The sequence below is a fragment of the Condylostylus longicornis genome, unplaced genomic scaffold, assembly GCF_029603195.1.
Source record: "Condylostylus longicornis isolate FDR11 unplaced genomic scaffold, ASM2960319v2 ptg000084l, whole genome shotgun sequence".
In the NCBI taxonomy this organism is placed as follows: domain Eukaryota; kingdom Metazoa; phylum Arthropoda; class Insecta; order Diptera; family Dolichopodidae; genus Condylostylus; species Condylostylus longicornis.
This window is the reverse complement of record NW_026578052.1, coordinates 7,043,423-7,055,997: the sequence shown is the minus strand read 5'-3', so window position 1 is coordinate 7,055,997 and position 12,575 is coordinate 7,043,423.

Below are 12,575 nucleotides of genomic sequence, written 5' to 3'. Positions count from 1 at the left end.
TTAGAAAATCTCGAACTATATGACGTATAGATTTCAGTTCATTCATGAACTTAAGTTCAACTTAACAATGTGACTCTCATATTAAAATCAATATTTATTTGTTTGTATTACAAAATGTAAATAAAAAAAAAAACCGGGGAACGCATATTTTCTTGTTGTTTTTTTTTTCATTTTAAAGTTCAAGCGGAAAAGCAAATGTTTTGAATGAAATTCACGCGGTATTTTTTTAAACAAAATTTTTTCTTATTATTGTGTTTGAATTACGATTAAACACCATAAAATTTATATATTTTGCATTTTGGAATTCAAATGAGATTTTATTAATATGTTGCACATTTTGTAAAAAAAAATATTTTAGCAACATCATTGCTGACATTGAAATAATTATGGCTTGTATACGGCAAAATTTGAAACGGTTGTTATTTGAAAGAAAGAGATAATTGATATAGCATGCTAATGATTTAAGTGTAAACATAATTGTAATATTTTAGTGGTTTATTTAATAGATGATTAGGAAATCATCATAAAAAAATTAAATGTAATAATTTGTAATTTTTTTTTTTGATAAAATTAAAAAAGTGCAAAAATATTTAAGAAATTGCAAATAATCAAAAAATGATCGTAGATCAGATCAGGTTTCCGAATTTAAATTTATTACAATAATTGCAATTTGCCTGATCGTGTTTTTTATTTGATCGCCCACTAAGGGACTTTTTTAATTATTTTGCTAGTTATTTATGAAGAGAAACACCTGGAGACCCTCATGTTCGTCATGAATCAACATGCCCCTCACGCTCATCCTTTTCTCTGAATTCTACAAAAACTAATGTTAAACACTAATATATATGTCGTAATATATTCAATTTTATAATATTTAACGTTGAAATTTTATATGAAATTCCATAACGCTCTTGAAAATAGATATTCAATATGAGTATCAAATTCACAATAATTTTTTTTCTCTCTTATAATGAATTAAACGAATCAAATTTATTTGGATTACAAAAATGCGCGCCAAATATTCACACTCTTTCACTTACATAGTGTATAACAAAAACTGATTTGGGAAAAAAGGCGGAATTTTTTAAAAACTCGAATTAAATTTTTTTTAATGACGCTGAGAGTTTTTGTTTTTTGAATTTTTTTATGCATTCCACTTGAATGGTGATTACGACCGTTTAGTAAAAAATGTAAAAAATTTCAACAGTTCTCTTGATCTTCATCAAATGAAACATCAAAAATTTTTGCAAATCAAAAGACTCAAGTAAAAAAATCTTGTTGAAAATTTCAAATCAAAATTTTATTAACTAACATAAATTTTCCATTAAAAATGAAATTTTCCCTTTTTCTTTTAAGAATTTTAGTGCATTTTATACATATTTTATTATGCAGAAATACACCTATCAATGTGAAATTGAAATTTTTTGAAAATTTAAAGTAGAACACACGCATACTAACAACAAAGTTATGAGGGCTGACTTCGAATATATGCAAAATTTTTGAAAATTATTTAAAATCAAAAACTGAATATAAAAATCAAATAGGCGCATAATAGAAAACAATAAAATAAAAATATTGCAAAATGTGTTAACCAGATGTCGTTGTTATACCTTAAAGAGAATTTAGAATAGAGAGAGAAGAGTGAAGGAATAAAACTTCTTTTTATATTGTTTACAGCATTTTTCCATACCCAACATAATTTAATATTTTTTTTCTTTGTCGGTTTTTGTGGTTTTCCTATAATTTCTTTTTTCTTCTTCTTATACTGCAATTAATTGAAATTTTGCGGCTATGATGCTACACAGAGAGAGAGAGCGCATTTTGTTTTATGACTAAATTAGCATTTTTATATTTTCGATTTCTATTTATGATTTTTTATATGAGGAAATCATTTTTCTAAAAATTTAGGTCGGACTCTATAATAATATGCAAGTGTTTTTTGCTATATTTTTGTAATATCAGTGAAGATTTAAAGATGAATTAGGACATAAGAAAAATCAACTTGTTTGTTTATTTCTCTCTTTTCTTTATTATTTTTATTATTTGTATTGCGATGGCACCAATTGAGATTAAAAAGAACAAATAAGTGAGAAAAGGAGAGAAAAAATTAAAGAGGAGATATGAAAACGATAACAGGCAACACATTTGTTATGTACCTACAATAAAATTTTTAAAACGCTTTTAATGTTAAACGTTTTCTTAATACTGCTAAGCAATATTTTTGTGTTTTTTTACTTTTTCGCCTTTTTGTTTTGTTCCACATTAGTTTTCCAATTATTGCAACTCTTTTATGATTTTGATTGCTGTTTGTTTTTAATTTCATTTAAGTCTGGATGTTCTATTTTTATTCAAATTTAATAAGAAATTTGTGTTTTGGGGCTGAATTGTATACAGATACATTTACATATCTTCATATTTTGTTATTATTCATTTGCAATATTAATAGTGAATTTTTATAAATAGAAATAAGAGTTTGCAAATTAGTTTGATATTATGGTGCTTGGATCAAATGAAATTTTACGGAACGGGGTTAAATGATGTTTTTTTCGTGATTAATTCGAATTTATAACGAAATTATCATAGGATTTTAGGTACGTATGTACAGAATGCTGTTTATTTTTATAAATTAAAATGAATGTATTATGAATGTTTGCTGAGTAGAGTTTATTGAGAATTTAAGAAGAAAATTATCTAATTAATTTAAGTTAAAGTATAGTTTCATTCTAATTGAATAAATAAGTAAAGTTGCCACTAAATATGTGCACGGTTTATTCTAAACTATAACATTCCATACAAAATGCATACTTCATTCAAAAATTTTAAAAAATTGCATAATTTTAGAAGTGGAAAAAATTTTTCCTTATAATTATGCACTTGATGTGTTTTCGAATAAGAAAATATTTGCAGTTGGTTCTCAACTTTAATAGAACTGTGATATGATTTACAAACTCAAAATTTGCCAAAAATTGAAACTTCAGTCCTTTTGAACCACAACACCCGACCGCTTGCCGTAAAAGAAAAGCAATTAAGATTTAAGAGAAAAATGGTGAAAAGGGGATTCAGAAAATTTAATGGCCCGTCAGTCTCCCTACCACAGCACTGATATCCTCCCTTCTGAGAGAGATCAGATCGCTTGTGCGACGTAAATCCAGCTTTGGCCACAAATTCCTTGTCGCGTTACACGTTGCTCCATTAGCGCATCTAAGGTTGCGTTCCACAGCCGCGTTGCGCAGCAGCAGCACTAGGGTTCTTAGAGGCATGCCCAAGTTCTCCTTTTCAGGTGGAATTTCCAGAGTAGTTCCATGCCTCACAAGCTCGTCCGCCTTGCAGTTACCCGGAACCCTACTGTGTCTGGGGACCCAGACCAAGTTTATTTCGAACTGCCCCGCCATCTCATTGAATGACGAGCTGCAGTCCCGCACCGTTCTAGACGTGGAGACCTCCGAGCCCAGTGCCCTTATCGCGGCCCGGCTGTCAGTGAAAAAGTGAAATCGGCCACCAGGCGATACGACATTGCACCCAAGCCAGCGCAGAGCCTCTCCAATTGCGGCCACCTCGGCATGAAATACACTACAGTGATCCGGCAGACGAAAGAAGAGCTCAACATTTAATTGCTCAGAACAAATTTCCCCACCCACCCTGTAATCGAGTTTGGATCCATCTGTGTAAAAATGTACTGATCCGTCGTCAGTAACTCCCTCGTTCACCCAGGCTTCCCTAAGCGGAACCGAGGTCCCAAAGTTCCTTGTGAATGAGAGCACCGGGGGCACATAATCAGTTGCCTCCACAGCATCAGTTGCCTCGGAAGCATGGCCCTAGGGTTGCAAGACCACTGAGATGCGGCCCGCCAACGCACCGCAGATCCCGCAGCCATCTGCCAACCCAGCACATCTAATGGCGGCAGATGGAAGAGAACCTCGAGAGCCTGAGGAGGGATGGAGCGTAATACCCCACTAATACACACCATAGCCATTCTTTGAATCTTGCTTATCAGCCTGAGGCTCCCCGCTGTGTGGAGCGCTGGCCACCACACCAGAACGCCATACATCAGGATCGGCTTCACCACTGCGGTGTATAACCAATAAAACATGCTTGGTTTCAGGCCCCACCTCTTCCCGACGGCCTTCTTACATGAGTAAAGCGCAATAGTTGCCTTCCTTACTCTCTCCATAACGTTACACCTCCAGTTCAACTTTGAATCAAGAATTAGACCCAGGAATCTAGCCTCCCTACTAAAGGATAAGCGAGTTCCGTTGAGTGTCGGCGGAGTTATTGTTGGTATCTTATATCTCCTACTGAAAATAAACAGTTTCGTCTTTTGTGAGTTGATAGTCAACCCACAGCCGACAGCCCAGCCAGACACGTGGCCCAGGGCCCTCTGCATCAGTCCACTTAGGGCATGAAGGTGCTTTCCAGACACCGCAACAGTCAAGTCATCAGCGTAAGCTATCACCTTATAGCCCTCCCCCTCCAGTCATACCAGTAGTTGATTAGCGCTCAATGCATGATCCCCCGAAGCTAGCCCTGATGGTTCTACCTGACAGCATGCTGCCTATCAGAGCAATCAGAGAGCCATGAATCGAAAGCCCCGACAGCGCCTGAGTGATAGCTCGCGACTCGACATTGTTAAATGCGCCCTCAATATCCAGGAAGGCAGCCATCGTATACTCTCTGCAGTCCAGAGATTTTTCAATGTAGTGTATCAAAGAGTGGAGGGCAGTTTCCGTTTACCTCCCCTCACGATACGCATGTTGCGCCGGAGATATAAGCCTTGGGTTAAGGTTACTTCTTATGTATACGTCCATCAACTTTTCCAATATCTTCAATAGAAAAGGCGTTAAACAGATAGATCTAAGATCTTTTGGGCAGTTGTGAGAACTACTCCCAGCCTTAGGGATGAAGACTACCTTAGCAACATTCCACGTTTTGGAATGTAGGTTAAGTCTTTACAGCACTCATAGATGATCTTAAGCCAAGGAAGGATGACCTCCGACTTAAATGGATCAAAGCCGCAAATGGCCCAGAGTATTCCCCCTTCAGTGATCACTGCTCCAGCGCAGGACTCGCCAAAATGACTATTCGGAGCACGCATTTCGCGACCTTCAGGAGTGTACGTATCCAAGAGCAGTTTTAGATACTCCGAAGCGGAAATGGTCCAAAAGCCGTCAGCAGCCATTAAGTAGCTCAGCACGGCTGGGTCACTTGCCAAGACCCGCCGAAGTATGGAGACCTTCGCAGTCTCTCCAATCCTGCCGCAAAACTCCCTCCAGGACGACCTCTGAGCTCTCCTTAACTCCTCCTTATACTTCCTTAGGTGATCCCTATAAGCGCACCAATCAGATGGTGTCCCCGTGAACTTCACCTTGTTACACTGAGTTCTACATTTTTTACGAAGGGCGTTTAACCCATCGCACCACCATTGTGGTTTCTTGTTGCCTCTTATCCGAGCTAACGGGCACGCCTCCCTAGAGGCGCCATTTATGGCTCCAGTGAGCGTAGAAACCATACTGTTGAGATCCGCAGGCGTCTCAGGACGTGAAGGGACCCCGGGTCCAAGGAAATCGTTTAGCGAGTCTCGGAACCTTGGCCAATCAGTCCACCTGCGGTTCCTGGAAATCAAAGGAGAATTGTGCCTAGCAACGAATTCAAATTCTATATAGCGATGGACCGAAAAGGAATGCTCTTGCGATACTTTCCAGTTCGTAACCGAGCCAAAAATAATTTGTGAGGCAATGGTTATGTCTATAACCTCCTGACTATTTTTAGTAACGAATATGAGCTCTGAGCCTCTATTACATAGTTAGTACTCAAGATAAAATCAAAAAGTGACTCCCCTCTATTATTATTTTATCCGAGCTTCCCCAGATCACGTGATGTGCGTTGGCATCGCTCTCAATGATAAGCTCAGTGCCAACAGACCGCGCCTTCTCCACAAGGTCTCTCAGATTGCTAGGTGGAAGCATCCCCTGGGAATCATAGGGCAGGTATACTGAGGCCCACCAGGAGATCCTCGAGACTAACTGTTGTTCATTGCTGTAAAGAGGCAACAGAAAAGCATTTAAATTACTTTTAATTACCAAGCATGATCTTACCTTTCCATCGCTGTTGCTATAAAACAGCTTAGAATTCGCCCTCGTGAGTTCGCAGATCCTTCCACCTGCCCGCCAGGGTTCCTGGACCAGAACTGTGTCTTCTCCGCCCCTTTGTAGACGGAGAAGGAGCGCAGCCGATGCCACTTTAGAGTGATGGAGGTTGATCTGATCGAAGCATTACTGCTTTCGTCAACCCCCACCAACGTCTTCTCTGCATCGTCGTCGAGGTACAGGTCCAGCAGGGCCCCCTCCAGGTCGAGATGCATGAGGTCGGCGTCTGTGAGATCCGACACATCCAGTATTTCTGCTTCTGATGAAAGCGGTGTCTGAACAGACGCCTTTGCGGTTTCCTCCCTGTTCTGGACGACTACAGGCTCCTGTTCCGGGACTGGCCCTTTGTCGTCCTCCGGCTTCTGGGTCCCCTCTACCCTAGTGTCCGTTTTGTACACCTTTAATGTTATAGAGGAAAACCCATAGTTGATCACAAACCCCTGCTTCTACAGAGGAGCCAGCGATTCTTTATTCAATATAACGAGGGCCTGTCTATAGTCGCCCTTCTTATCTTCAAGCTTGACCACCCTCCAGTTGGCAGTTGGCAGCTTTGTGTTTCCCAGCTGGATCATCTTTAAGATTGTATCCATGTCTGACGGCTCAGCTGGAATCCAGGCACGAGCTCGCGGTCTGCTTGGGATATCTTCCTTTGCAACGACCGCGGGTCTTGCGGCGGGCCAGATTTCTCCAATCCTCACTATTGTCTTCGTGTATAGGTCCAGGGACCTACTATCTGTACAGGCCACAAGTTTCACACATCCCTGGTGCCAACATTGCTCTCTGCACGAGGGATATGGGCCTGGATTTTCGCTCATGATTTGAGGAAAGTCTAGGCAGAGATCCATCGTACCAAGACAAGGCGGATACTTAGTTTGCGACTGGGCTATTTACGAGGAGTAAGTGCTATTTCTTCTATGAACGCTTGTGGAGTACAATAATTTTTTTGGAGCTTCGAAATAATAAGCTAGCAAAAAATGTAATTTTCTGGGAAATAGGTTTTCTTGCAGGAATCTATGAATTTGCGTATAAGCTTTTTAATTGAACAAGTTCATTTAACAGACTTACCGTCAAATTGATAACTGAAACCAATAACCATGTTTATTTTTTTCCAAAATTGTACAAAAATTTACTAAAATTAACTTTTTTGTTCAAAATTTCTAGAAAATCAGCTACAAGCAATAAACCCTGACTAAAAATTAAACATGTGCAAATTTTAATATAGTTCCCCAGTTTCTAAAATAATTTGTAAATTTTCAAAATTATTTAAAATTTTTTTATACAATAAATAATTAATAATTTTTTTGTTATTTGTTTTAAAAATAATTTAAAATACAAAATGTTCCGAAAAAAATTTCAATTTCGTTATCTCCATTACAATTTAATTTTGGGAAAAATTTCACACTTTATTGGAACAACTTTAATTTATACGTGTCCACAATTTAAAATAAAAATTTTGTCCTTTTAAAATACATGCTACACTATGATAGAACTTAAAAATTTATAGAGATCAAATGAGACTACCGCCACTAAATCCCATATTATACACATTATGCATAACGAAAGTCGGAACTATTCAAAAGTATAGAAAAACATAAGAAAAAATTCAAATATTTTTATAAATGCACACGCTGTAATGAAAATGTTTGACAATGAATATTTTATGTTTTCATTTCTTTGACATTCTTATTTTTTTAAATGTTTGATGATTTCTTTGTTCGCATAGTCTTTGAGATCTTCTATTGTTTTTGTTGTGTTGTTACTCTTTTCAAATATAGAAAATCATTTATTCCACTTGGTTTGTGCATATACTTACACTTATTCTAAATATGCATACTTTTATAAGTACATCATGTACATAAATAACTATATATATCTACATCTACATATATTATGTGTATTTGTAATATTAAAATTTAAACAAATTCTTCTATAAACAAAACAAACGGAGAAAATAAGAAGACGGAGAAGAAAACCATATATGACCTGAGAAAAAAAATTAAATTAAAATAAAAAGACAAATTTGTTGTACCATATACCTAGTAAAGATAGAACTTCTCACCATATAAAAGGAGAATTGAATTGAATGAGGAGTTCAAGACAAGAATAATAAAAGCCTCAAATTCGAACGAACCCAAAATATATAATTTCGAAAGAAAAAATTTTAAGGTTATGTTATAGGAAATTTCACATTGTAAACATTATGGATATGAGAAGAATATTTTGTACAAATTATTTAAAGTTTGAAATGGAAGAAAAGAATCACCATCACACTTATTTTGTTTTCTTAAACCAATATTTATAAACTCACATACATGTGAACATACATTTTGCTGTTATTCGGCGAGCTGTTAATATTATTTGTATATGCATACACAATATACATAGATGGCTTTTATGTGTAAATTTGTTTAATGGTTTTCTTTACTTTTCAAAATTCCTGAGGTATCTTTTTTCTTGATTTTTTTCTTTCTCCTTTAATTTATTTGTGTTAGAATTATTATTTGTTCCACTCTAATAAGGTATCGATGCTCTTTATACATATTAATATTATTGTGAATACACATTATAATGATAGGTATGATCATACAACATTTTTATGTATTTGTAATAATATACAGTTATTATTTTATATGTAATTGCTTCACAATTACTTTACTCTTTTTAATAATGTTAATTTTAGTCTCTTAGAAAACTTTGTACTATAAAGAACATAATAAATTTTGTATAAATTCTAACAGGTTATGGGCCCAGGCTTTAACCACGCGGCATAAAATATTAAAAAAAAAGTAAAAAGTTTAGAGTTGAATTTTTTTTTAAATTAATTTGAAAGTACATAAGTATATATATTAAATAAAAATATGAATTTTGCAAACGAAAAAATGGAAAAATTGGGCGACAGCAATTATGATACTTGGAGAGTAAAAATTAAAAGTGTACTCATCTTTAATGATTTATGGGCATATGCGAGTGGGGAAGAATGCTGTCCTGTTGAACAAAATGAGAAGAAAGCTTGGGAAATTAAGGATCAAAAAGCGTTGGCGATTATTTTATTAGCGGTTCAAGATAATCAACTTCAACATATAAAGAGATCAAAAACATCGAAAGAAGCGTGGAACATATTAGAAAAAGTACATACATCGAAAGGACCGTCGAAGAAGGTAATGCTATATAGGAAATTATTTATGATGAAAAAAACTTCAGACACAACGATGACTGAACATTTAAGAGATTTTACAAGTTTAATTGATCAGATGGAAGAAATGGGTATTATTATACCTAAAGAATTGGTATCAGTTATGATGCTTAACAGTTTGCCAGACGAGTATGAAAATTTTAATATTGCAATGGAAATAAGAGACAATTTACCAGAACCTGAAGAATTGAAAATAAAGTTTATTGAGGAAGAAACTAGAAGATTAAATATAGACAAAGAAAAGGATGACTCAAATCAAAACGCCTTGTTGCTGAAAAATTTTAAGGAAAGTAATTCTAATAAATTTGTAAGTAGTACAAATTTTGGTAATAATAATCACTACAAAAATTATAACAATAGAGCTAATAACAATAATAATAGATTTTCAAATAAAAATATAAATTTCAATTTTAATAAAAATTTTGCTGGTTCGTGTTTTAACTGTGGTAAAAGAGGTCATAAATCGGTAAATTGTAATTTCAAAAGAAATAAAAATACCGCTATGTCGGCTGTTTTAAAAGCACATGGTGATGAAAATGTTGATCAAAAATGGGTTTTAGATAGCGGTGCTACTGCACACATGTGTAATAATTTAAAATTATTTTCAAGCATAAAATATAATATAATTTCAAATGTTCAAACTGCTGGTAATCAATTTATTAAATCGCTAGGAATTGGTGAGGTGAATCTAGATATAATAAATAAGTATAACAGAATTTCAAAAATATTACTGAAAAATGTAATGTATATACCACAGTTAAATCATAATTTAATATCTGTTTCAAAGGCCACAGATAATGGTTTTAAAGTAACATTTGTCAATGATAAAGCCATTTTAAGTAAACAAGATAATTCAATGGTATTTTATGCCAATAAAAAGGAAAAACTTTATATTTTGAATACTAAAACTGATTTTTCATTACTAGCAACCGTACCAAGTAATGATTTGATAAAATGGCACCAGCGTTTCGGTCATTTGAATTTTAATGATCTTCTAAAATTAAATGTAGAAAATATGGTAGAAGGAAATTTAAAATCAGAAAATTTAAAGTACAAACAAATACAATGCTTGGTATGTGAAAAAGCCAAAATTTCTCAAAAACCTTTTAAACATAATTCAAGAAAAACACATAATTTATTGGAAATAGTACACTCAGATATATGTGGGCCTATGAGTGTGAGCTCCTTAGGTGGAGCTAGGTACTTTGTTTCTTTCATTGACGATAAATCAAAATATATCCAAGTTGCTTTTTTGAAAAACCGTTCAGATGTCTTTGCAGCCTTCAAGAGCTATCAAAAATTTGTTGAAAGAGAAACTGGGTGTAAAATAAAGTGTTTGAAAAGCGATAACGGCAGAGAATACCTATCCAAAGAATTTAATAATTATTTACAAAATCTCGGCATAAGGCGAGAATTATCAGTTGAATATACCCCTCAACAAAATGGAGTAGCGGAAAGAGCAAATCGAACCCTAATGGAAATGACTAGGTGTATGATAATTGAATCAGGTGTCCCCAAAACTTTGTGGGCTGAAGCGTTAAATACAGCGGTTTTCATCAGAAACAGATCTCCTTCATCTAGTTTAATAGAGAACAAAACTCCATACGAAATGTGGTTTAATCATAAACCGAAAATTGATCAGTTGAGAACATTTGGAACTAAAGTTGTCGCGTTATATAAAGGTCCCAAAAGGTCTAAACTGGAACCGAAAGGTGATGAGTATATTTTCGTTGGATATTGTCCTGAATCCGGTGCATACAGGCTGTGGGATGGCCACAAGCAAATTATAAAACGAAGAGACGTAAAATTTTTTGAAAAAATAAATTTAAATAATTATTTTTTTTTAGACATGGTTTCTGCTAATAATGGTAATTTGGTTAAAAGTAATGATGCAAGTACTAATACAAAGAACGATTTAGAAATGATGCATGATATACATAATGAAAATTTAAATAAGTCTTTTCACGATTTTGAAGAAGAATCAAATGAATCATATCATGATGCTGAAGAAAGTTCAGAGGAATCATTTCACGGCTTTGAAACTGAAGAAGAAATAACAAAGAATCGCAAAATTGAAAAACGAGGTAGGCCCAAAATAGAAAGAACAGGGCGAAAAGGCAGACCAAAGATTATTAGACACGAGCAATCTAATTTAACAATGTTAAGTAATCCAACATCTTTTAAACAGGCGATGAATAGTTTCAATAAATTAAATTGGTTAGAAGCTATGGAAACAGAATTAAAATCTTTGAATCAAAATAATACTTGGATCATAGTAGATCGTCCAAAATCAGCAAAAATATTATCCAACAGATGGGTTTTCACTACTAAAATTGGTGAAGATGGTTTAAAATATAAGGCAAGACTTGTGGCCCGCGGCTGTGAACAAGAAAATGGCATAGATTTTGATAAAATTTATGCACCAGTTGCGAGATATGAGACGTTGAGATTGCTATTTAGTTTATGCGCTGAATATGGATTGTTATTACATCAAATGGATTTTGTATCAGCTTTTGTTCAAGGCGATTTAGAAGATGTTATATACATGGAACAACCTATGCAACCAAACAAAGAAAATAATATAAACAAAGTTTGTTTGTTAAAAAGACCATTATATGGATTGAAGCAAGCAAGTAGACAATGGCATAAAAAGTTAAATAATTATTTGCAAGAACTTGGTATGACACAGACAACTGCTGATCAATGTTTGTATGTTAAAAACACTGAATCACATTTAATAATTATACTTGTTTACGTAGATGATATGCTATTAGCCTCAAATTCTGAAAAACTTTTATTTGAAGTCAAATCGCAATTATTAAATAAATTTCACATGAAAGATCTGGGAAAAGTTAAAAATATTTTAGGTTTTAATATAAAAAGAGATTCACCCACCGGTAGTATTGAAATAGATCAACAAAAATATATTGAAGAAATGTTAAATAAATTTAATATGTCTGAAGCAAATGCTGTTTGTACACCACTGGAAACAAATACGAAATTATTTTACAATAGCGAAACTATTTCTGATGAAGAAAAAAAGGATATGTTAAATAAACCATTTCGAGAACTAATTGGCGCATTAAGTTATTTATCGAATACAACACGTCCAGATATATGTTTCAGCGTAAATTTTCTTGCCCGATTTACAAATCAACCAAGAAAAATACATTGGGAATCTGCAAAACGAATATTAAAATATCTAATTGGAACAAAGCATTATAAAATAAAATATGAAA